At 31.3% G+C, this 27135-nt stretch overlaps 1 protein-coding gene across 2 annotated transcripts in view; it reads left to right on the top strand.

Moving 5' to 3' along the window:
• The window catches only part of LOC145256205 (putative transmembrane protein INAFM2), a 48285-nt gene extending 21651 nt beyond the window's left edge, over positions 1-26634 (top strand). The window contains exon 2 of one of the 2 annotated variants that reach the window (XM_080114818.1): positions 26083-26634. The gene's annotated coding sequence lies outside the window, so the exon portion shown is untranslated. The remainder of the gene's footprint in view (positions 1-26082) is intronic. The other variant, XM_080114819.1, reaches the window with a different exon arrangement.
• The last annotated feature ends 501 nt before the right edge of the window (positions 26635-27135 follow it).

Genomic DNA, 27135 nt, shown 5'->3' with positions numbered 1-27135 from the left:
CTTGAGTTCCCAGTATTTATATGCTAGTGTTGTTTTAATATGGTGTTTTTTATTGTTGAATGTACTTTTTTGTAACCGGTAGTCGGATGGAAAATAATAAATAAATACTAAATATTAAAGTAGCTATAGGATATTTGACTATTGAGCTTATTATATATCTGAATTACAACGAGCACTGTTCTTTTCTTGTATTTTAATTAAATTAGTAATTTTACTATCACATTAAAATACACTCTGCTCTTTAGACTACTGTTCTAACCCCCTTTAAATATATATATATATATATATATATATATATATATATATATATATATATATATATACACTAGCAAGCACTCTGGCATAAAATACGTTTAAATATGATAATTTAATTCATGCAGATTGTGTATTTATTATTATATAGTCAATTCTCTATTGATTATTATATTGTACCCAATATACAGTAGTAGCTAAGAAAACAATAAAGATTAAGTGACTTTAATCAATGACTGTATATTTTCACATGCACAGAAGTAACAGGTTTAGCTGACTCTTTCTTACTAAGATCAAGTTTTTTTCAATTTTGACTACTTAACATGTATTTTTACTGGCTAAAAACTAAATCAAATTTGTTCCACAGGTCCAAATTCCCATATATCAAGTTTCAATTCTGTAGACCAAAAACTGACAGAGGAGTTTGGTAGAGACCGTTATGCACATAGATAGATAGATATAACTAAATACATATGCGCATGTTAGAAATTTTGCATCCTAAATGCTATACAATTATGCAGAATGTAGAAAATATGCATAAATACAATTAAGCATAATAGTTAAATCAAACCAATCACCTAATACGAAACCATAAAATAATTAATTATTGAAAGTTCGTTTTTCAAAACATATGCAAATTAGTTAATCTATGTTTAATCGCTCACTTATCCATGACAGAATATATTAAGAAGTTCGTTTTGATAATTTCTCATAGAAAATGTAGGCTTTTAATATAATATTTTAAGACAATATAATATAGTGAGACGAAAAACTTTATATATATATATATATATATATATATATATATATATATATATATATATATATAAAGAAAGAGAGAGAGAGAGAGAGAGAGAGAGAGAGAGAGAGAGAGAGAGAGAGATTGTGAAAAATATGCTTTTTCAATCATAATTCACTCTTTGTGAATACCAATCCGTTTAATTCAGAAGCTCTATGTTTGTTAAATACAACATGAGAACAAATGAATAACAGTGTGAATATATATATATATATATATATATATATATATATATATATATATATATATATATATATATATGCACAAAATGAATAACAGTATGGCTACATTCCAAGATCCAAGGTTTTATTTATCTTACCAATTAGTTCTTTCAACATATCAAAAGTTTTGATATGTTTAAAGTACTGAATGGTAAGATAAATAAAACCTTAGTACTTGGAATGCAGATAGTTATTCATTTTGTGTGTGTGTATATATATATATATATATATATATATATATATATATATATATATATATATATACTCATTGATCCTTGTTATATCTAGCAGGGAGACTCGACGTTGCCCGAGATATAACAAGGATCAATGAGTATATATATATATATATATATATATATATATATATATATATATATATACACACACACAAAATGATAACTATAGCTGCATTCCAAGTATTAATGATGTAATATCAATATATATATATATATATATATATATATATATATATATATGGTTCTTAAAATATAATTATCCACTAACACATGTCTCGTCGTCTACGACTCATCAGAGGGGCTGAATCTTCATGCATATATATATATATATATATATATATATATATATATATAGTAATTTATAAAATATATATGGCGATTAAGCTACACTGAATATTCCGCGTTTCATCCAACTATAGGATTCGTCAGGCTTATGCGCGAATTCTGTCGTTGCTTCTTGTTTTTATACATGTTGAGGGTTACTAGTTGGCCAATCAGCTTTCTAGTATTCACCGCGCCCCTTCCTACCAGCCAATGGGCATGCATTTTATCAAACAAAGGATCTGTTTTAGAGCTAGGTTAGTGGTTTTAGGTGGCCGTTCTACTTTTTTTTTTTTTTTATATACATATAAATATACCTATGTGTACACAATAATGCATATATATATACATATATATATATATATATATATATATATATATATATATATATATATATATATATACATATATGCGTGTGATCGTTTATGTATATTCATGTTTATTTAATTTATTTATTTGTTTGTTTTCTATTGTTATTGTTAGTTTTAAAGCTATTTTGTATCGCTATCCTAGAGTAAGTTTTATTTTGTGAACACAGTTGTTTGCTATTTCCCGCCTACAGTTTAATAGATTAAAAAAAAAAAAAAAAAAAAGAAGTAGAACGGCCACCTAAAACCACTAACCTAGCTCTAAAACAGATCCTTTGTTTGATAAAATGCATGCCCATTGGCTGGTAGGAAGGGGCGCGGTGAATACTAGAAAGCTGATTGGCCAACTAGTAACCCTCAACATGTATAAAAACAAGAAGCAACGACAGAATTCGCGCATAAGCCTGACGAATCCTATAGTTGGATGAAACGCAAAATATTCAGTGTAGCTTAATCGCCATATATATTTTATAAATTACTAACTAGCTCTACCTACGTATTGAGCACTTTTGAAGTAAATACTTAAAGTTTACACATAAATCTATACTTTCGTATAGTAAATTTATGTGAATAAATGAAATAGTTATATATATATATATATATATATATATATATATATATATATATATATATATATATATAAAAATGTAATTCTTGGTTCGTTCAAAATCCATAAAACCAAATTTCTACATTACCAATTTAATTGAAATTTTCAGAAAATTTATGTGTAAAGTCAAGGAATGTTTGCATGGTATTAAAATAAATTAAGATCGTTAAGATCGCAAATTATAAAAATATATTAAATAAAATAAAAATATTTTTCGTAACTGCGAGACTGTTCGCCATATTTCATTTCTGGTAGAAATGCGCCTTTCATGTGCATCACATGTTGATTCGAATTACAACATTTAACTATCTAATTAATAGATGGGTAAAAAAAAAAAAAATTCCCTATTTTTTAAATTATATATATATATATATATATATATATATATATATATATATATATATATATATATATATTTGTACTTTAACCTTACAATTGAATAAAAAAAACATATCATAAAACTTTAATTAAACTTGGAAATACGATTTAAAAAATAGCGCGGATCGGTAAGTGCACTAGCACAATTTATTTATCTTAATTTTTTATTTTTAAAAGCCTACCTAAAATAAATTTGTCTAATTCTTAATTTCTTATGTTATTGGAAAAAAAAAAAAAAAAAAAAGAAGGTAAATATGAAGAATTACTCCACCCTCGAAAATTGCTGTAAAAGTACCACTTTTGAAGGTTTTCGGGGTCGCTGAAAACGAAAATAACGTTTATAATTAAGGCAAACGAGTAGTTTCCAAGATATGAAGAAATGTTAGTTTAAAAAAGTAGAGGATCACTTTTCCATAATAATTTAATGTAAAATGATCACTCACTTTGTAGCCACGATTTTTGGGGAGTGGGGACTTTCTTTCTACCCTTGGAAAATCCTTTAAAATTACCTGTTTAAATTGCAAAATGCAAACGAAATCAAACAAAAAACTTTTTAGCCAAGAAACACACAGAAATTTTTTTTAAAATAGCATCCATTTTTTTTTATCGAATTCATTTGCTGTTTTTATCGAAAACTATTTTCTCCTGGATTTTTGATAAAATTTTCCATAAAGGGCTGTGCGTCTCACGTTAGTATATAACAAAAATTTTTTTTTTAAGATTTCGGTCTGCTAAAAACGAATCTGCAAACCGTAAATAGTTTTTATGATATGAAGAAATTACTTTTTCGAAAAGTAGGCGATCACTTTTCCATGCAAATTTTACTTAAAATAAGCACCCACTTTCTAGCCACCTGAGAGAGGGGGGGATTTTTTCCCATGTTTATTAGCTAAACAGCTTTCGTTTATGCTCGCGCATAGCATAAACGAAGGCTACGGCTGTGAAATGAGAAATAGTCGAAGAATCCAGGGGTTATTACCATGCAAAAGAAATCAAACAAAAAACTTTTTAGCCAAGAAACACACAGAAAAATGCCCCTCTCTCAGGTGGTCAGAAAGTGGGTGCTCATTCTAAGTTAAATTAACATTGAAAAGTGATCACCCACTTTTCGAAAAAGTAATTTCTTCATATCATGAAAGCTTTCTTTTTGAGACGGAAACGGTTTGCAGATTCGTTTTTAGTACACCGAAATCTACAATAAAATATTTCATTATATACGAACATGAGACGGGCCTTAAAGTAAAATAATACCGGATTTTTGGGGCAGATTTGCCGTTTAGTTGTACAAATATCCTCAAACCAGGTAATCACTAAAAGGGACTCTTAAAAGGTGTCATCTGTATCGAGCAAAAGTTTAAAACCACTGATTATATGTCAGCCTACGTCACAGTAACATATATTGAGTGAGTTCCTAACAGTATTTGTATAGTTTTTTAGTTTAAACTCATTTTCCCAAAATTTCCCCAAACTTAACGTGTTTGATACAGTCTGCCGCCATTTGTATTTTTCAAATATACCGATAAACACTGCATGTTTTTGAACCGATTAAACATTATACATTACATAAAAACACTACAATGTTATCCAGTTAGGTAGAACATTTACTTTTCTTGCCTTTGATAAAATTTATTTGTTATTTATTTATTTTTTGACAACTTCTTTGTATCTGTGTTTAGTAATACACACCCTTTTCATTTAATGTAACGTTTAGTCGGCTCGAAAAACAGTGTTTATCGGTGTATTTGAAAGATACAAATGGTGGCAGACACTGTTGATTATGTTAAGTTTGAGAAAGTGAGTTAAAACTAAAAAACTATACAAAATACTGTCACAAACCCACCGATTATGTCAGCCTATGTCATGGAAACATATATTTGGTGGGGTTTTGACACTGTATTTTATAGTTTTTAGTTTTCAACTTACTTTCCCAAACTTAACGTATTCTGCAACCATTTCTGTTTTTCGAGCCAATTAAACATTTTACATTACATAAAAATACTAAACAATTATCCAGTTAGGTAGAAACGTAACTTACCTTACCTTTGCTTTCATTTATTTGTTTTTGGACAACTTTTTCGAATCTGTGTATAGTACCCCCCCCCCCTCCAATCACTCAAATATCAATTACTAACTCACATTTTTCTATACAGAAAACAAAAAAAAAAAATTTAGCGTTTCAACATTTTTGCTACGTTCAGCTTTATCCACTGATTGTTGGTTGAGCTCAAGCCATGATTGACGGTAATCCTGAGGATCAGGATCCAATTCTGCAAGAGTACCATCTTTTTTCATTTTCGCCTTTTTTATTTTACTTTTTGGAGTGGATTGCTGTACTAAGAATATAAGAAACATGCATTTTCTCTTTTTATTAGAATTTTCCATTACACCAAATTGAGCTACAGCAATGTGTGGCAGGGTACAGCTAGTATATATATATATATATATATATATATATATATATATATATATATATATATATATATATTCTTTACCTCGTTAATTCACTACCCGCGCACGCACACACACACACACACACACACACACACATATATATATATATATATATATATATATATATATATATATATATATATATATATATATATATATTAGCAGGGAGACCAAACGTTGCCCCAAATATAATGAGTATCAATGAACATTTCACACTTTCAATACTGCTATTGTCATCGAAATCGCCCAATCATCAGTCAAATCAATTGATTGCCTGCTATATTCAGAAATCCATCGCAGTGCACCAGGAGGAAACTCATATGCCTTCCCACAGTGACAATCTACAATACATTGTGGTCTATATTGCACTGTAGAGAACCGAATGTTGATTTTATGAAATTATCTTATATAATGACTTTTATTAATGTTTAAAATGCAAAATTCAAGTACCATGGTTCGATTGTGCTCTTAACAGAAACATTCATTTCAAACGCGCCCCTGTCTTATCAAAAAGAAGATACTGTTGATTTTATGTGCCTGGGCAGTAGCTATATTTCAATATGGGGCGGGTATTATTCAATGGAAAAAAAATGAAAAATATGAACAGGACGACAAGGAAAACGATGACAATGAATGGAGCTCTTCACCCAAAGAGTGATGTCGATAGGTTATTATATGAAAAGAAAAGAGGGAGGACAAGGACTAATTGGTGTAGAATGATTTGTAAAAGAAGAGGACAATAGTCTGAAAGTTTACGTCTCCAACTGTAAGGAAAAGCTTTTAAAGGGTGTGGCAAAATTTTTAAAAATTTGCAAGAGAGTGAACTAGTAAGAAGCAAGAAATTTAAGTCAATAAATGAACAAAAAATGAAAGACAAATGGATTGAAAAGTAAATGCATGGCCAGTTCAGTAGGAATCTACCAGAGGCAATGGACAATAGAAAAACCTAGTGATGATTGTCAAAATGTGACCTGAAAGTTGGGATAAAAGTCCTAATCTGTACCACACAGGAACAAGCGTTCAGGACAAATTATGTGAAGTATCGTATTAATAAAATGGCTGAAAGTCCCCTATGTTGACTGTGTGGACAGAAAGGTGAAAATGTACAACACCTCATCAGTAGTTGTAAGAAGTTAGTTCAAAAGGAATACAAGATACGGCATGACAATATTGCAAGAAAGGTCCAGTGGGATATATGCATGAAAAGAGGGTTGGAATGCAGTGAAAAATGGCACAAGCATGTTCCAGAAGGAATGGTTGAGAGTGATAATGTGAAATAATTATGAACATCCAATGTGATAATGTGATTGAAGCAAAGAGACCAGAGTTAGTCTTTGTAGTGTTGTAAATGAATGAAGACATAAAGAAAACACCTCTTTCCAAGGTTTTATTGAACAAAATCCACAGCTATAAAGCAAGAGAGAAAGAACTCAGTCTTTTAAAATCATGTGGCAAGAAACTGAATTTGCATATCTAATATTTTTATTTATTTTTTTTATTTTTATTGTAAAAGAGATTGTAGATAGTTTTTTCTTTTTTTTTTTTTATAAATCCAGACCCTTGACTGGTCTGCGAATTCTGTTAGATCAGTGTGGAGGTAGTTTGCTATTCGAAGGACCGGTAGTCCTCAGGGAAGGTTGGTTCTCAGGGCTCTGACTATTATAGTCAAATTCATTTTCTGTATTAGGTGTAGTACTAACGAAACTTGTTTTGGTCAACTGGGTTGGGTCTGCATTTGCAATGTCGGGTTGAATACTTTTAGCAGGATTTTGAGGTCTATCAGAGCGTGGAAAGCGAGCTAGATGTCTCAGCGCTACTGAATCTTCCCGGCCATCATTATGTCGTATTATTGCATGTGTAGGGTGAGCTTTGAGGAGTTCCATTACCTCGACAATCGGGTCATATTTGCTCCTGTTACCAAACCGTTATAATAATACCTCCCCAGGGTCACAGAGCCAAACAGGTAAAGCAGTACCAGTAGAAGAGCACTTTTCAAAGTTGAACATGTGTTCGTGAGGAGTTTCATTTGTAGTAGTGCACAGCAGGGAGCGAATATCATTTAAAACATCCTGTAGAACATCCTGCCAAGCGTTAAGGGTTAATCGTTTAGATTCCAGAGCTAATAACAGAGTTCCAAATAATGCCATTGTAGTGCTCGCATTGACTGTTGCCTCTTGGGTTGTATGCAGTAGTGTTGCTGGATTCAATTCCAAGTCGCGTCAAAAATATTTTGAATTCTTCCGATATCTCGCTACTGATGCAATTCTCTATCTGTATAAAAGCCAAGTACGTCCAAGGATGGAATACTGCTGCTATATCTGGGAAGAAGCTGCTAAAACAGCCTATCCTGCCTTGACAAAGTACAAAATAGACTTTATGGCTTGGTGGGGGATGCCCTTTTCTCGTCCCTACAGCCTCTCTCCCACAGAAGAGACGTTGCGAGTCTATCTTTGTTTTATCGTTATTTCCATGGCAGGTGCTCGTCTGAGCTCCAATCTCTGGTTCCCCCTGCCTGTTTCCCACCTGACTATAACCTGGATGTCTTCAAGTCTAACATAAACAAATTCCTGATGAACCGCCCTGTTAAGTAGACACTTTATTAAATCTCAACACTAACGTACAGTACATGCAATAACTCTTATCCCTGAGTGGCTTCCGGGCCTTGATAAGTGGTGACCACCTTGTATAAAAAAATAAAAAATATACATATATGTTTATATTCGTCAATATATACATATATATATATATATATTGACGAATGTAAACATAAACTTAATACATGACGGCTGACAGTTTATTATCCAAATGTGTTCCGTCCGATGTGGAATCGGAATTTATATCTAAACGTGGATATGAAAATACGAACATAAATTTCTACTAAGCCAACAATTTTAAAGACGAAAAATAAATAAATAAAAAATAGAAATATGTAAATAAATAAAATAAGCAAATAAATAACAAATAGATAAATAAAATAAACAAAAAATATGTAATGTGAATAAACCTCTCACTATCAAACTTCTCACTCAGGCCTCCCCCATCATCATCATCATCATCATCATCAGCAGCAGCACCAGCATCAGCATCAGCATCATAATCAATTTGACATCCAACACAATCCAGGCTGAGTTGGATGGCTTTTAGAAACTGACTTTCAAATTAATCTATTTCTAGCCAGATGTTGTTGCGGTGTTGTTGTTGTTGTTGCTGCTTCTGCTGCTGTTGTTGTTGTTGATGATGATGATGATGATGATGACGACGACGACGACGACGACGATGATGATGATCATCATCATCATCAGCAGCTGCAGCAACAACAACAACAACAAAAACAACAACAAAAACAACAACAGCAACAATAACAGGTAACAGTAGATAAATAGAGCAACTTTCTCTATTTGGCAAGAAAAACCTCCGATCATCATCGTCATCATCATCATCATCATCATCATCATCATCATCATCATCATCATCGTCATTAAACACCTTTCAGGATGCGCTGGACAGCTTTTAGAAACTAGATATTTATCTCTCTTTCTCTCAAGTCCATCCTTATCTTTGTTTTGTTTATGCCTTCCCTAACCATGCTATCTCAAGTGAGAGAGAGAGAGAGAGAGAGAGAGAGAGAGAGAGAGGGAGAGAGAGAGAGAGAGAGAGAGAGAGAGGGAGCAAAAGATGATTCAACGTAAATATCCCAGACTAACCCAACAAATAACAAAATCCCACCCTTCAGTTTAGACATTCCTAAATGCCGGAAAGCCTTCTACTCTGATAGTGTATTCTTTCCAACTGCTACACTTTGGAATTTCCTCCTAATTTCCTGCTTCCCTAACTCTACTAGCATACATAAATTTAAATGTAATGCAAACTGACATCTCACTGCTCAACTCCCTACATAGTATACTTGTAGATATGGTCCCAAATAGTAGCCGCTTACGTCCATGCGGCAAAATAGCATGTTTGGAGCAGTCATCATCAAGTGTAAAAATTTTGGATTTTGTTTTTTTTATTCAGGACATAAAATCCTTTTATCAAATAAATTAGTAGTTCAAAACCAATTTGCTTAACTTGCGAAACTGCATCTCTGCCTAAAAGGTGTCTTGTATATAAAGTTATCTTATTGGATTTTAGAATTTAGACTTAAATAACATTGCATCTGACACATCAAAATTTGATTCTGCCTAACCAATTTTTATTTTATTCCTTCCAGAATTTTCTTTAGAATTCAGATCTAGATTGCATCTGAGATATCGATATTTGATTCTATCTAGCCAATTGATATTTTTCTTCTTTCTATGTTCTTATCTCTACCTTCTATGTTTTCTTTGGTCTTCTTTTCTTTTACAAATAGACCCTGCTATCTCAACTGAGAGAGTGTGTGTGTGTGTGTGTGTGTGTGTGTGTGTGTGTGTGTGTGTGTGTGTGTGTGTGTGTGTGTGTGTGTGTGTGTGTGAGAGAGAGAGAGAGAGAGAGCATAAGGAAGCTTATCTGGGATTTTATGTTTTTTTTAATTTTTAATACATAACTGACTTTGCAAACTTACTATTTTCTTAATCTGATATCATGGGTGACCCAACGGGTCATATTTCTTTCTTGTGATAATAATTTGCATCCTCTTTAAATTACAAATTCTGACCAATTAGCCAATCTTTTATGATTAAAAATAATTAATTAATGATTAATAGACGTGATTACTATTCAAACAAGAATGTTTGTTGTTGGTAAAGTGTGATCAATAATCCAGTAAAATTATATTTGAGACATAATTATAAAGTACTTTCGCAAAGAAATTAATAATTCAAAATCAATTTGTATAACTTGCTGAATTGCATCTATGATCATTAAATGTATTGTATATAAATTTATCTTGTTGTATTTGAGAATTTAAGACTAACTAACATTGCATTTAATACAATGATATTTGATTCAAACTAACCAATTAGTCTTTTTCACTTTTCTAGAATCTTTTTTAGAGAATTTAGACCTAAATTGCAGGCCTGTATTTGCATGTATGTTTCCAGTCCTTGCATTAATTATGCATTATTATGATCATCATTATATATATATATATATATATATATATATATATATATATATATATATATATATATATATATATATATAGTCATCCACATACAGTACTGTTTCGCTGTTTCAAGAAGTAAAATCTAAATATTTAAGGAAACCTTGATATTTCTATTTATCTTGTTGAACAATAAATTCTTGTAAATTATAATTTATAGTCTTTAATTGTGGTCTTATATATATATATATATATATATATATATATATATATATATATATATATATATATATATCTCAATGAATGAAATATTTACCCAATAAAAGCAAGTGTAAACATAAAATCAATCCCAACCAAATAAAGAAGCTCAATACAAACACAATAGAGAGTAGAGCTTGTCATAAGGAAAAGAAATCAAGACTGTAAATTAAAATTTACAAGCATTAGATAGATAGACAATAATATAATATAAATAGTACAATACCAAATCTATATATCTAAAAAAGTGAAATTCTGTGTGTGTGTGTGTGCGCGCGCACACGCGCATGCGTGTGTGTGTGTGTGTGTGCATTTCCCTACTAAGCTACTCTGTCAATTTTCAGTCTACAGATTCGAGATTTGACATAAGGGGTATTGAGATTTGGGAAAATCTTTTTAATTGGTTTTCAGCCAGAAATTTGGCTGTCAACGATTTGACCTTTGCAGACTTTAGCAAACTCCTCCTCCAATTTTGGATTTAAACACTTGAAATTTTACATGCAAGTTACTTGGACATGGGCCAAACTTTTTAATTTGATTTAAACCCAAAATAGTAAATATTAAGGGGTCAAAATTGGGATCTAAGTTTTAAAAAATTGACCTCTGCGGTCTCTACCAAATTACTCAGCTAAGTTTTAATCTAAACATTTGAAATTTTACATAAAATGTATTCAGACAGAGGGCAAGCTTTTTAATCGATTTTGGCTGAAAATTTGGCTGCCAAGGGGTCAAAGTTCAAAAGATTTGACAATTGGCGGCTCTGGCAAACTATTCAGTCAATTTTGGGTATAAACATTTGAAATTTTACATAAAGGGTATTCAGACATGCAGCAAGCTTTTTAATTAGTTTTTGGACGAAAATTTGGCTGCCAAGAGGTCAAATTAAAAAGAGTTAATCTGTGCAGATTCTACGAAACTCCTCTGCCGATTTTGGATCTAAACACTTGAAATTTTAGAAATAGGTTCTTTAGACAAGTTCAGTTCACAATTTTTGGAAACACATGATCTTTTATTTTCTCATAAGAGCATATGGTACAGATCTGTTTCAAAATCTGATTGCGAGGATGTAATTCTCGTTGTTAGTCAGATCTCCATCTTGTTATTTATTTTTGATAATTACACCCTCGACATCAGAGGTATGATTTTGACTGTAACGTGCAAAGATTGTGTTTGGATATGTTTTTCTCTATAGAATTGTTTGAAGAGTTTGCTACATTCAAAAATACAATGATAACACATTTTTACTGTTTGTTGAAAATTGCTAACGAAACAGATCTGTAACATATACTCTTAAGAGAAAATAAATGAACATGTGTTTTCAAAAATTGTGGATTGAACTGTAATATATATATTTTAAAGTTCAATTCACAATTTTTGAAACCACACACACACACACACACACACACACACACACACACATATATATATATATATATATATATATATATATATATATATATATATATATATATATATATATAAAGTAGTAGGGTTTGTGTGTGTGTGTCTGTGTGTACAACTCTCCTACAGCCCACACCACTGGATTGATTATGACCAAACATGGAATGATGACCCCCCCACTCCCACCCTCACCTATGGATGGTGCACACCATTTTCTAAGATAAAGGTCAAATGTCAAGGTCATAGCCTATGTATATATACTCTCCTACAGCTCACACCACTGGACGGATCATAACCAAACCTGACATGATGATGGTCTCGGACCTAGAGACTGTGCACACAATTTTTCAAGGTCAAGGCCAAAAGTTAAGGTCATAATTGGTGCAGCTCTTTCAACATCCACTTACTGCAAGGCTGCCCATGAAGCAGGTACCCGAGCGTAGAGCAAGTATTTATTATTGTATTTAGGTACCATGCTTACATTTAGACAAACATAAATGAATGGCATGGAATGGCGTTGTGTAATTAGTCATTTTTCAATCTTCTGAATAATCTATCACAAGCTCCATAGATGTTTTGTATTTTTTTTGTTCTTCAGATGTTTGCTCAGTAACCATCTTTTACCATCGTAAACGAAGTGTGAAAAAATAGCAGCTAGAGAAAACTATTAGAGTAAACATCGGGATAGTGAATGTGATTTTACTGTAAACAGTTCTTGTCAGCGAGAATTTTAAATGTGATATTCGTTTGCAACAGACCCGAATACACCTGAAAAAACTTGGATAACCCTAAAAAGCAACTTCTAAAACGTAAAACTTCTGGTTGTCAACCAGTGCACTTTCACCTATTGTCCTTCAAAAATAATTTATTATTAGCTGATGACTTATGCTTCTCGTTGGGAATTGAATGATCCGGGATAATGTCAGAATGGAATATGCGAAAGGGGAAAATGATATGGGAAGTATAAGAACATAAGTTTGTCCAGTGAATGCAGCTAATGTCCAACTGCTGATCCTGGATCAACTAGGACTCATGTTACAACCGTTTCCTAAAGACTTAATGAATCGGATTTGGAAATGGAAATTGGTGCCGTATAATCCAGATTGGATTTAAGAGATTTCTCCTGTCAAGGATTATCTCAGTTGCTTATCCTCTTTTAATTAGCAAATTATTTCTTCTTTTCTTTTCAACATCGTGAGATTATTCCAATTGTGATTATTTACTAAACGTTTTCTCTGCTAGCTGCAGAATATGCACCAACATGGCTGAGTGTCCTTCAAGTCTTGGGCCATTCACAAACCTTGTCTGTCCATTTTTTCTTTTGTCTATCTTTTGACTAGTTTTCTTGTGTTATACCTTCATGTGATCAAACATTATCAAAACTTTACATTTGATGACAGAGAATATTGATATAATGCCAGCAAGTTTTTTGCAACTCTGAACTGTCTATTGCAGACTATTATCCTCATCTTTCTTAATTGTTGTTTCACAACGTTTCGGCCAACTATTCCTCTGGCCTTCATCAGGTGATAACTGCGATGGGATAGGAACTCCGAATCTCCCAACTGCATCCATTGCAATTACTACCTTCCATAGTTGTTGTCATCTCACCACGTTTTGGCCAAGTAAACTTCGGTAGGATTGAAACTGCTATCTTCAGACAATTCTCACCTGGAACCATAGAGATTCAACGTTTCTACTGCGCCACGGGCCCCGAAGGGCAAAAGATGGTGAGATGACAACAACTATGGAAGGCTATGGATGCAATTAGGAGATTTGGAGTTCCTATCCCGTCGCGGTTACCACCTGACGAAAGCCAGAGGAATAGTTGGCCGAAATGTTGTGAAACAACAATTAAAAAGATGAGGATAATAGTCCATAATAAATAAAAAAAAAATAAATAATAAAAAAAATAAATAATAAAAAAAATGAATAATAAAAAAAATGAATAATAAAAAAAATAAATAATAAAAAAATAAATAATAAAAAAAATAAATAATAAAAAATAAATAATAAAAATAAAAAAATAAAAAAATAAATAATAAAAAAATAAATAAATAAAAAATAAATAATTAAAAAATAAATAATATAAATAAATAAAAAATAAATAATAAAAAAATAAATAATAAAAAATAAATAATAAAAAAATAAATAATAAAAAATAAATAATAAAAAATAAATGAATAAAAAATAAATAATAAAAAAATAAATAAATAAAAAATAAATAATAAAAAGAAATAAATAATAAAAAAATACATAATAAAAAAAATAAATAATAATAAAAAAAAATAAATAATACTCATCTCAATAATAAAATTCCATTAAATAATACATAAACTCTGAAGTGATCAAATAATTTATGTTCAGTAATGAAACACATAATATTGCTTTGGAAAGTTACTTTTTCTAACGCTGTGCTGTCGTAACTTTGGACAAGTCTGCATTAAACACCAAATGTTATTTCAGGAGTTTTTTGGGGTTTTTTTTTATATAGCATATCAACCATTTTCAGGTTGTTTTATGAAAATCTATCAAAGTTTTTTGGAAGTTATTCCTTTTTTTTTAATATGCATACAGCCATTAAAAATGTAACCTCAATTAATGAAGTGCATTAAAAAGAAAAAATTGCTGACCTGTCCAGAAATAGGTTAATCTGGAAGTCAATTTTTAAAATGGTTTTATGTTATCTTTGGATGATAACAGATATAAATTAGTAATAGAAACATAAGTCTGGATAGGTTTGAAATACAGTCACGTGTATAACTTTTTATTTACGGATGAGCTGGGGAGGATGGAAGTGGCTATATATTTATGTTTTTATTAGAGAGGGAGCATAAGGGGAACAAGTGAAGCATGCATGGTTCCCATGAGTGCACAGTGAACGAGGCATAAAAAATGACTAAGTTCAGTATTTCCCCCCCCCCCATTTAGCCCCAAAAGTCCCCAAGGCCTTAACATATTTAAATTTGAGTTTAGCACAATGCAAAACTGCTAAATAGACATACACGGAAAATTTTGGACAAATATGGTAAAATAGTCCCAGAAATGGTGTGTTTTTATTACCCCTAAAAGAGTCTCTGGGGCACACCCAAGAGTTATCGCAAAGTATAGATAAATAAAATTATATAGAAATCAGTTAGTTACAACTTTTCAGAAAGTTTTATAAAAATCCAAGGCATCAATTTTTTTTTTAATAAGCACAAAAGTGTAAATTTTAGCCATATTAACCTGAAAAGCACCCCTTGGGGGGGGGGGTGCAACTGGAGTTTCCTGGAAAATCCATTTTGTTACTTTTTTACTCATATCATGTTTAATGTTTGTGCAAAAGTTTTTTTTCAAATTCCAAGGCGTATTTATTGAGAAACTTCGGACAGACAAACGGATGAACAGATGGACAAGGTCCACCCTCCTTTTGTTGGGAAACCAATAACTCAAACTCTGACAAGAAGTACTTAAATATTATCGCATTATTTAAAAGAATCATGAGTTTTCGATCTTTATCGTAAAAAAATACCCTTGTCATATTTCTTAGGGAACATATGACATAATAACAAGGGAAGCAATTCAGTTATGCTAAAAATAAGGCTAGTAACTCATATTTATGATTATTAACGCACAATTTATTACAGAATTGGCAATAGTTACATGCTATTTACCTCTCCTTAGAACTCTGCAGTGTTTTTAGCCAAACATTTTATTTCCACTAATCGTCATAAAAAAATGCTTTCTTTCAAATTTTATTTTTACCTTATCGTTTTTCATAATTTTTGGATATATGTTGGATGTAACATGACAACTAAGTAAAGACCATTGACTTGCCTTGAAATTTTATATTAAAAATTTCTAATTTTACTATTATAGTGTAGTTGCACCTTCGTTTGAATCGGTAAATACACAAAATAAGCATATTTACTTTATTTTCTCACATATTTTTATTCTATTTTATTTGTTGTTCTAGTTTTTCTTAAAATGAAAAAAAAAAATCTAAAAATAATTTGAGGTAACGGTACTTGTGCATTTTAAGTTTGAAAGACATTTTTTTTGTTCCATTTTTGAAGAATTCCAAGGGGAGGCAATTCAAAAAGTTCTTAATGTTTATTACTTTTTTTAGTATTTATTTTGATTTATAAAAAAAGTTTAATTTTAAAATTCCGTTTTTTTTGTTTTTTTTTTAAGTCTGTAATTTAAAAAAAAAGTATTCTTGTCAGACATTCCATACTCCGCCCTGTTCAATTCGGTTCCAAAACCTCGACTCCCCTGCCCTCTCGACTTAGTTTTTGTATATAGTCTTTTTTTTGGGGGGGGGGCTTAATTGGCATGCAAATCAATGCATATCACACTACAAAGTCATACATTTTTATATAATAACTATTTTAATACCAAAATACCTATTGTAATTTATTCAGAAATTCTAATTATATAAAATAATTAGAATTTCTAAGCTAAAAAAAAAAAATAATTTTAATTTAATAAATGTTCAGATAATGTTTTATTTTGTGTTATTGCTTATTTAGTTCGTTTGTTTTTGGTATTATCAAATACATTAGCGAAACTAACTTTAACAACTCTTTGAATTGTCTTCCTTTGAGATTCTTAAAAAAATGAAAACAGAAAATTGTCCTCCAAACTTAAATGCATAAATGTCGAGATAACTTCTCTCCCTCACTTTGCCACCCTAAAGTAAAAGTTTAAGCTGCTGTTGCAATACTCGTCTTCCAACTCCGTCTCCTAGTGATATCAACCTATAATATGACTGTTCTTTTTTTTTCTTTTTTACATGATTGTATGGATCAGTGTGTTTGCAGTTTGCGATGTTGACCTACTAAGCAAGCTTGTTAACTATCGATTGACGCCGAGTAAGAACGGTTGCAAATTAAAACGCGACTGTCACAAATCTTCCCCTCTTTTTAAATTCTTTATCATCCCTTCCCCCCCAGCAACGTTTTATGACACGGTTGAATAAAAGCACTCCAGTAGCTTTTCTGCTTTTTACACGCGCAGCATGCACGCTGTTTTTTCTGTTCTTCTTCTTTTCCCCCCCCCCCTGAAAATCCGATAAAGGATGTTGTCAAAAGATTTGTTCATTCAGACAAAACTGAATAGTGTTCTCTACTTCTCCCTTTGCTGATTTGCGAGCAGCAGATGTGTATGCCTTTGTCTCGTCTTTTAGTAAAATACTGCGATACTTATTAAAAGGGAGACAATCAACAAACCAGGAAAATAATTAGCAACGAAAGACTAAATAAAAAGAGAATGGAAATAATTTGAAGCAGTTACATAGGGGACCTATATTTTTTTTTTTTTTAATATACGCGCAATACTATGTGTTAGATTGAGTCGTAATTTGACTTTGCGCACACGCACTCAAGCCTCAACTGCTAAATGTGTAGGTGTTATGATACATCTGTGCAGAATCAAGGTTGATACACGTAAGTTTAGTACTGGGCCAGAGAATAGCATGGTTGTGTGGATGATCATATTCTTGATAAGCACAATGCCCCAGTTAGCGGAGAAATCTCAACAAAATACTTGCCCGTCTTGAAAGGGTTGGTGTTAGGAAGTGCATTCAGCTGTAAAGATTTTGACCTCAAACAAACTATGTCTATTCTACATATGTTTGTAAGTGAACAGACCTTTGAGCAGCTATCGAAAGGTAAGCCATGGAAACCTATCTAAAGTTGGAAAGTCAGTCTAGATCAATGCCCGTTTTAATCTGCTTCTTAATCGAATGTTATTCTGTGCTCAGCATTTCACTACGGTCTGTTTGAACAGAGCTCCAGGATACAACATTCGTTTATCAACAAAAGTAAGTCTACTAAACAGTTTTCATTGTGTTTCAGTTTTCACTTGAACAAAAGTTGATACCTATTTCATTGTGGTCTTATTTATGGAAAATGGTGACCCTTTTTTAGTTTGATATTCTACTTCAGCCAGATGCAACCCGATACAACTAACTCTACAAAGTTACTTCTTCATTAGATAGTCTTCATAATCAACCAAATAAGCACCCACATGACCTTTCCGGCAAAAACCTAAAAATATTCAGATAATCATATTATCTATTAGATTGAATGCTGTATTTCTGCTGTGTTTAAAATAATGGTAACGCCTGATATATAAAAATATATAAATATATATCTTGATTATCATTGACAGTTATATAATTGGTTCTTAGGAGGGAGATGCATGCATGGGAATTCAACATGTTGATTTTTCTTGGGTCCAAATCGTTAATCAGCAACAACATCTTTTTCAGTTGTTATTATATAACCATTTCTGACTACCTAAAATGCTCCCTTGGCATGCAATTCAATAGTATCTGTTCTGCTGTCATGAACACCTCTTTGGCATTAGGATGGCAAAGGTTGTATAGTATACGTTCGTTCATCTATAATATAAATCTCACTTGTCTGTGGTCCTGGATATGACCTTAAACTATACCCGATGGTGAAGCCCCAGCTTGTGGGCTTTAGGGAGTGTGGAGTCACCCTTTAATTGCCATTGCTCCCAAGTCCACTCTGACCCGGAGTAGTAGTACCTGTTAGGGTCCCAATTATGGGTTGAATAGAAACCAACTTGAAAAACAAAATCCAAATATATTCTATTAAAAAAATTTTCTTCAAAATCACTGGATTCAGCATTAAATAACTTGGAAAGGGTTGATATGTCGTAAAACAAAAACAAACAACCAAACCATCTAGACGTCACAAGTCTTTACAAATAATTTTGAAAAACACAAAAATCTCTTTACTCACCTCCCAAATATTCTTACTGCTAGACGTTTAAAAGAAAAAAGAAACCCTAGAAGCAAATAAATAATAGACAATACAGATCGACCACACGTAAATATATTCAATAGTATTATAAGATTCAAGATATCCAAACTTTATTCAATGTAACCCTGTGGATGAATAACCTGTTACAAACGCTTGGTGAATGTTCTACACAAGTCGCGACTGATTCTTTTTGAGATTCCTCACTTAATTTCTTCTTCAAAGCATCCAAATTTGTCTGGTGAGAAGCTGAGACTTTACTCTCTAAGATGAACTAAATAGCTTGATCTCACCAGCTGATTTGAAACGTTTTAGTGCTTTCCATACAAACATTCGGTTCACATTTAAGGTCTTTGCAATGTCTTCTGCAGATTTTCTGGACTTGAATAGCTCTACAATAGCAATTCGTTTGGCTAAATTATAGGGCATATTGTCAAAATAATCTTCAAGTTAAACTTGAAAAAGACAAAAATTTATAAAAATTCACTAAATATAGATAATAATAGAAAGTTATAACGGTAAATATTGAACACCCTAAAAATATACATAGGTCTTTTATTATAGAATGGAGGATTAAACACAAACATTCAAAAACATAAATTTTAACAATAACTATTAGATATCAATTAATAAATATTCCCAAAATTTGAATTTCTTTTGAGTATTTTAAAGGGATTTAAGGGAACAAATGTGGATACAATATCCCAGTTGAAAATTCAATATTTCATCTGGCAGCAATTGAAATGAATGGCTCTCGTCCTGGGGAGGCTCCATGTTTTGACAAGCTTCTGGGCTTGACCTTTACACCTGATCTGAAATGAAACACATACATTAAATATGTTGCCAAGGTCACTAGAAAAATGGGGGAATCCTACTGCTTCAGTAGATATCTCACTCCTGATGCAATTATCTCTCTATATAAAAGCCAAATACATCTAATGATGGAGTATTGTTGCCATATCTGGGCAGCAGCTGCTAGAAGCAGCTTATCCTGCCTTGAAAGAGTTCAAAATAGACTTAATAGCTTAGTGGGGGATGCCCTCTTCTCTTCCCTGCAACCTGAGTCCCACAGAAGAGACGTTGTGAGCCTGTCTCTGCTTTATCGTTATTTCCATGGCAAGTGCTCGTCTGAACTCCAATCTATGGTGCCCCCCTCGCCAATCTTTCACAAAAAACACCCGTCTAGCTGAAACCATTATCAATAATTTTCCCCACTCTTTATTTGTGCTTAAACCGAAACATAGATTCCATGAGCAAAGCTTCTTTCTCAGAACTGCACACCTGTGGAACTCTCTTCCGTTAGACTGTTTTCTAACTGACTACAATTTAATTGTCTTCAAGTCTAACATAAACAAATTCTTGATGAAACGTCCCATTAAATAATCCAATTTACCAAATTTCTACTATTAATGATTGCTACACTCTTCTGTACACTCAATAACACTTATCCTCGAGTGGCCTATGGAACTTGATAAGTGGTGGTCCCATTGTAAAAAAAAAAAAGAAAAAATTTGCATTAGATTTGATGAATAGTATTTATGTATATGTGTGTGTATGTTCCCTTAATTTCAGTTTTTTTTCTGTTTAAGTTTAAGCCTTCACTTTTAGACATTTTTTAGAATACAAAATCATGTATTGGATTTTTATCAAAAGATTCTGGATATATGGTCTAGTATCATTATATTGTATCTTGTTGAACTTCTGGAGAAGGTCAGAGCTTACATCGGCCAAAACGTTGTGAGAATAAAACTCAAGATAAAAACAGTAGTCCAAATACTATAAATTATCAATCTTCATCCCTGAAGTTCAGAAGCATTATATAGCTAGCTAATCATTATGAATTTTGGAACACATCTACTGTGTGTGTGTATGTGCATGTATGTTTATATGTGTGTGTGTGTATGTGTATATGTCTGTGAATGTGTATATGTGTGTGTATGTGTATATGTGTGTGTATATGTACATGTGTGTATGTGTGTGTATATGTATGTGTATGAACCCTTTTTTGGGGTCAAGGCCAACTAGCACCGTGTGTGTGTGTGTGTGTTGAGGTGGAAAGGGCTCCCATCAGCCGTGGTGAAGACAACCTTTCTAGGAGAAGCAAATCTCTGATATAAAAAAACATAAAGCGGGAGACCAGTACCCGCATTAAGCTGGTCTGCAGTTTAACTTGCTGCTGGCTATCTTACTCTTGCTTGTTGCTGGATCTCTACATTTTGAACCGAGAGAGAGACTTAGCTGTCGTACAAAGCTAAGACTCTATAACATCATCTGTGTATAGATACTCCCTCAGCCATTTGTCTATTAAAATGGTCCTGTGGCAATGGAAAAGTTGTGACATCTGGAGGCTTGAAATGCTGGAAGCATGTAATAATTGATCTCAATGACCGTCTTCAGTGTCATGCCTGCTTGAGCGTGTGAATTCACCGTTAGGACTAAAAAAAAAAAAAGTAATTTTTGGACTCATGGACTTTAAGTGTTTGAGGGAATGGCACTCGTCTGACAAGACGTTGCAATCATCATGTATGTGTATGCATGTGTGTGTGTGTGTGTGTGTGTGTAGCACTGGAATTGGTTGGTCAGTTGGATTCATGTTACATATTGTGCGACGTAATATGCTTCTCTAGTTAATCATAGATTTCTTCTCTGTTGCTGCAGACAGGTGGAACGGTCAAAGACTTTGATGGACTAATTACAATCCCAAAGCTGAGTCACAGCCGCATTGTCGCTAAGCTTTACTAATCCAACAGGACACGATTGTTTATTCTATAGGATGAAATGATAAGCGAGAGATTTAGTCATCAACTAAGATACAACTTAGGAACTCATAATCTACCAAGGGTTTGAAAATAACGGGTGAGAGTTAGATGTTGTTTTAGAGAAATACCATATTGTCATCGATATGATTTCTTGAGTGAAAATTAATGTAATTACAAACTGTTAATAAAGTTATGCGTTATGTGTGTGTGTGTGTGTGTCATATATACGTATATAATGTATATACATATATGTGTGTGTATAATATATATATATATATATATATATATATATATATATATATATATATATATATATATATATATATATATATATATCAGAACAAAAAAATTAATAAAACATGTTAAAAACACTTTAAGAAGAGTTAAAAAAACATATCCATTTTCAAAAAGAAAACACAAATTAAGTGGATTATGACAATCCACTTAATTTGTGTTTCCTTTTTAAAAATTAAATATGTTTTCACTCTTCTTAAAGTGTTTTTAATTCTCTGTTTTATTAATTCTTTGTTCTTATTGTTCTATTTCCTATTTGGTTTTATTGAACTTTTACATCTGGTTTGGATTACTTTATAAATATTAAGTTTTTAATATTTATAATATGTTTTAAGTTTGCTATTTTGGATTATCTTTGTAAACTTAATTGCAATTCTTATTTAATATATATATATATATATATATATATATATATATATATATATTATATATATATATATATAATATATATATATATAATATATATATATATATATATTATATATATATATATATATATATATATATATATAATATATATATATATATATATTATATATATATATATATATATATATATATATTATATATATATATATATATATATATATTATATATATATATATATATATATATATATATATATATATATATATATATATATATATATATATATATAATATACTATTATAGAAAAGTCACTTTGTGAGTGTATGTGTGAGTTCCTTCCTCATAGGTTCCGAAACGGCTGAGCCTGTCTTTTGCAAATTTAACACAAAGGTAATTTATATGTCTAGCAGTATCCTTGGATATGTTTTGCAAAGAAATTCATGCGCTAAGTATAAAAAATCGAAAAAGTTCGATCCTAAAAATAATCTTTCCTATAGATAAAATGAGAATTTTTACTGACGAATATTGCATGTTACACTGGCAAGGGAGATAATAAAATCTTAGCAAATCATTCATTCTAAAAAAAACAAACATAATTATTGACATGTGGAGAGATAGCTCAATAGTAGAGCATTTGACTACAAATCAAATTATCCCTTGTTCAAGCCTGGGTGTACTTCACCAATTTATTTTCATTCTTTCTTATCAATGAGTTCAATTTATAATAAAAGAAAAGGTACCATTTAAAATCGCCGCAAATCACATTTTTTCTTTTCCATATTTTAAAATTTGACATTAATCAGAAGTGACTTTTTCAGGGCATTCATCACCAAGCTCAAATATCAGCTGACTCATATTCTGCAAAGGGTTTGAAAACGCAGACAGAATTTAATGAACTGCATTATCATTATTATTTTTTATTCTTTTAATTTTTTTCTTTTTTGTGAATTCGTCCACTGGGTAAATTATTCCTCGTAATATATAATAATCAATAGAGGATTGAGTCTCCAATAATATATATATATATGCAATCTGCATAAATTAAAATATCATGTATAAACGTACTGTACGACCAGGCAACACGGGGTGTCCAGCTAGTATATATGTAAGTGAGAAATGAGAGTTCGGAATTGAATTAAAATTTGGTTAAATCCTCAGATCAATAAGGGGAGCAGAAAAGAAAGAACCATCATCAAATGACGACCTTCATCAGGTAACCTAAATTTCTGATTTCATAGAAGAGACGTTGTGAGTCTGTCTTTGTTTTTATCGTTATTTCCATAGCAAGTACTTGTCTGAGCTCCAATCTCTGGTCTCTCCTCGCGAATCTTTCACGAAAAAACTCCCTTCTAGCTGAAACCACTGTCAATAATTTTCCTCACTCTTTATCTGTGCCTAAATCAAAACGTAGAGTCCATGAACAATTCTTTTTTTTTTTTTTTAGAACTGCACGCCTGTGGAACTCTCTTCCATATGCCTGCTTCCCAGCTGACTACAACTTGGTTGTCTTCAAGTCCAATATAAACAAATTCTTGATGAACCGCCCTCTTAAGTAATCCAATTTACCAAATTTCCATTACTAATGTTTACTACAATATTATCCCATTGACTACTGTACACTCTATAACCCTTTATCTTCGATAACCCCGGGCCTTGATAAGTGTTGACTTTTATGTAGAAAAAAAAAAAAAAAGAGAGACATGCTCATAAAATGAAACCTCCCCCCCCCCAAAAAAAAAAGAAAAAAAGAAAACGTCCAACGTTTTCTCTTTTTGGACCGAAACAGTAGTTTTGTTAGTGTTGTAATCATGTAATTTGTTTACCTAAAATTAAATAAAATAAATTTTGCTCTTTTTATTGAGCACCATCAATAACCTTGTTAAATGCAGTTTTTTCTTTTTACTTTTCGATACCTTTAACGTATAATAATTGTATACATGTATCTATATATCAAAGTGAGAATGTGTATGTTTGAGGACACTTCTCAACCTATATATTCAACAGTTTTTTGTTTTTTTTTATCTCAGACTTGAAATTTGGTATACAGAATATTCAGACATGTGGAAAACTTTCTAATCCATTTTCATCCGGAAAAAAGGACTGCTAAGGGCTCAAAATTGAAAAAAAAAACAGTACTTGGGAGTCATTGTTTTTTTTCTGTTTATCAACTGTTTTACGATTGCGCATACGTGGTCAAGAAACATGGTGGCTTTTTTCTGTTAAGAATAAGATTTTTTAAAACACTTTGTAAATATCATATCAAGTTGGTGTAATGGTTATTATAATTGACTCAGTGTTTTTAGGTTTTGGCTTTGATCTCAACGAGTAGTGAGTTTTAACGATGTTTTGATATCGTCCGAAATATTATTTTCTTTACATTCAAGAAGTGAACTGTTTAGAAAAAAACATAACTTGCATGCACATAGCCCTGTTTCTGTATTAATTAAACTATAATATTTATGTGTATTTTACGACCGGGCAACACCGAGCGGCCTACTTGTATATATATAAACCATAAATCACTTTCTTGATTATACTTTTTTTTTCTTTTTTTTTTTTTCAATTTTTCTAATGATCTTTTGCATGTCAAAATAAAAAAACAAAAAACAATTATGTATGTTCGTATGCATCACAAATGTTTTCGGTTCTCCATCAAATAATATTCATTTACAAACAGAAGATAAAAAGAAATTGTATGGCATTAACAAAAAGTACCAAAGTGATGGGTTGGCAGTGATCACTTTCTCACTTCACTTCTCATATACTGATTGGTCATAATGACTCTGTCTATAGAATCAATAAGAGTCCATACGGCGTATATAGGGTAGATTACCACACTAGATAGCTATGTCGATTGGCCTTAGTTTTTGTTCAGTCCACATTGTTTTAAACAAAATATTGGAAGTGAGCAAGCTGTCTGCAAGATAGTCTCAAGAATGCTTCATCAGGTAGAAAGTCCGGTTTGTGATTTTTTTTTTTCTGTCCTGATGAAGCTATTTTTAGCGAAATATTGGACTTACAAAACTAAATAAAAATGATTTTATCATTATTTTCGACACTTCAAAGTTTTCAAATTTCTCATTTAATTTTTATTCTAAAGAAGTGTATTCTAAAAGTGCGTGACCATCTTTTACTTTCAATTTCCCGCTCAAAACTGGAGCAAAATACACATGGAACCACTGGAACAACACGTACATTTCTCTTCTCTTCTACTCCGAGGCATCATCTCCTCCACAGCACTAAAATTAAGAAAAAAAAAAAAAAAAAAAACACGGACCGCGCTTCCTACCCTGATGAAACTATTTTTATCAAAATATTGGCCTTACAACAACAACAACAACAACAACAACAAAAAGTAAATCAAAATGATTTTATCATTATTTCCCACAATTCAAAGTTTTCAAATTTCTCATTTAAATTTTGGATACTAACAGTTGTATTGATTTTATCATGTGTTTGTGTCCTTATCCTTTATTCTATATGCTAACATTCCGTTTTGTTTGAAAATTGCATTTCATGTTTTAAACTCTCTCATACATTATATATATCTTTTTTCTTTGATTTTTTTGCAGTAGACCCAGCTGTTCTTTAGTGAAAGGGACACGCCAATTTATAAACCATTTTCGGACACCTCCATCTCATCGGGATTACGCTACTTTTAAAGGCTTACAAATAATGATGCAGCTCTGCCTTCTCCTCTGAAAACGAACTATTATAAATTTTCTGGATGCCGCCCCACCCCTTTGATTCTTCACCTGCTTTTGATGCACGGCTTGAAACCAAAATACCAACTTAATTGCTTATATAGAGTAGAGGGATCATTTAAAGCAACCTTTCAAACGCGTCAAATGTTTATGTATTTATGATATGTAAGTGCATAAACTTATTTAGTTTTCGTTTTTTTTTTGTAATTACATTTAATAATTCTGAAAACGGATGAAAAAAAAGAAATATTTAAAAAAAAATACAAAAATGCTGACAGAAAACTGCAATGAAATTACAGTAAGAATGAAAAGAATGGCAATAAAAACAAGAGAACCTGATATCGTTAATAAAGCTTTATTCAATTTTTAATTTTTTTATAACAAAAAAAAAAAAATTATTTATAGTTATTATTATTCAAGGGAGAGATAATCACTAACAACTTAACTTGACATTACTTTTTCTTACAAGTATATTGAACTAGAATATGTTTACATGTCATGTTAGATAAAGCAATTCATATAGGTTAATTATTTATCTGTCTATATCTATATCTATCTATCTATCTTTATATATATATATATATATATATATATATATATATATATATATATATATATATATATATATATATATATATATATAATATATGTATATATATATAAAATACATTTTTTAGCTAATTTAAGAGAAATTCATACCAAGGAGTCCTTTTACAATTGTTTCAAAGTCAATATATTGTAGAACTTACAACAACGACAATAAAATTCTATTTATTATTTCTTTTCACTTTATAAGAAAGTTTAAAAGAATAAAAATAAACTGAAGACTGCCTATCAGAAATTTCATGAAAAATAGTTTTAATATAATATGGACATATTATTAATTATCACATATTAGCTTTCAAAACTACCATTGAAACA

The sequence above is a fragment of the Euprymna scolopes genome, chromosome 32, assembly GCF_053919585.1.
Source record: "Euprymna scolopes isolate OS-2025 chromosome 32, ASM5391958v1, whole genome shotgun sequence".
Classification (NCBI taxonomy): domain Eukaryota; kingdom Metazoa; phylum Mollusca; class Cephalopoda; order Sepiida; family Sepiolidae; genus Euprymna; species Euprymna scolopes.
The sequence above is the reverse complement of the archived record's forward strand: the minus strand, read 5'-3'. Positions and strand labels throughout refer to the sequence as shown.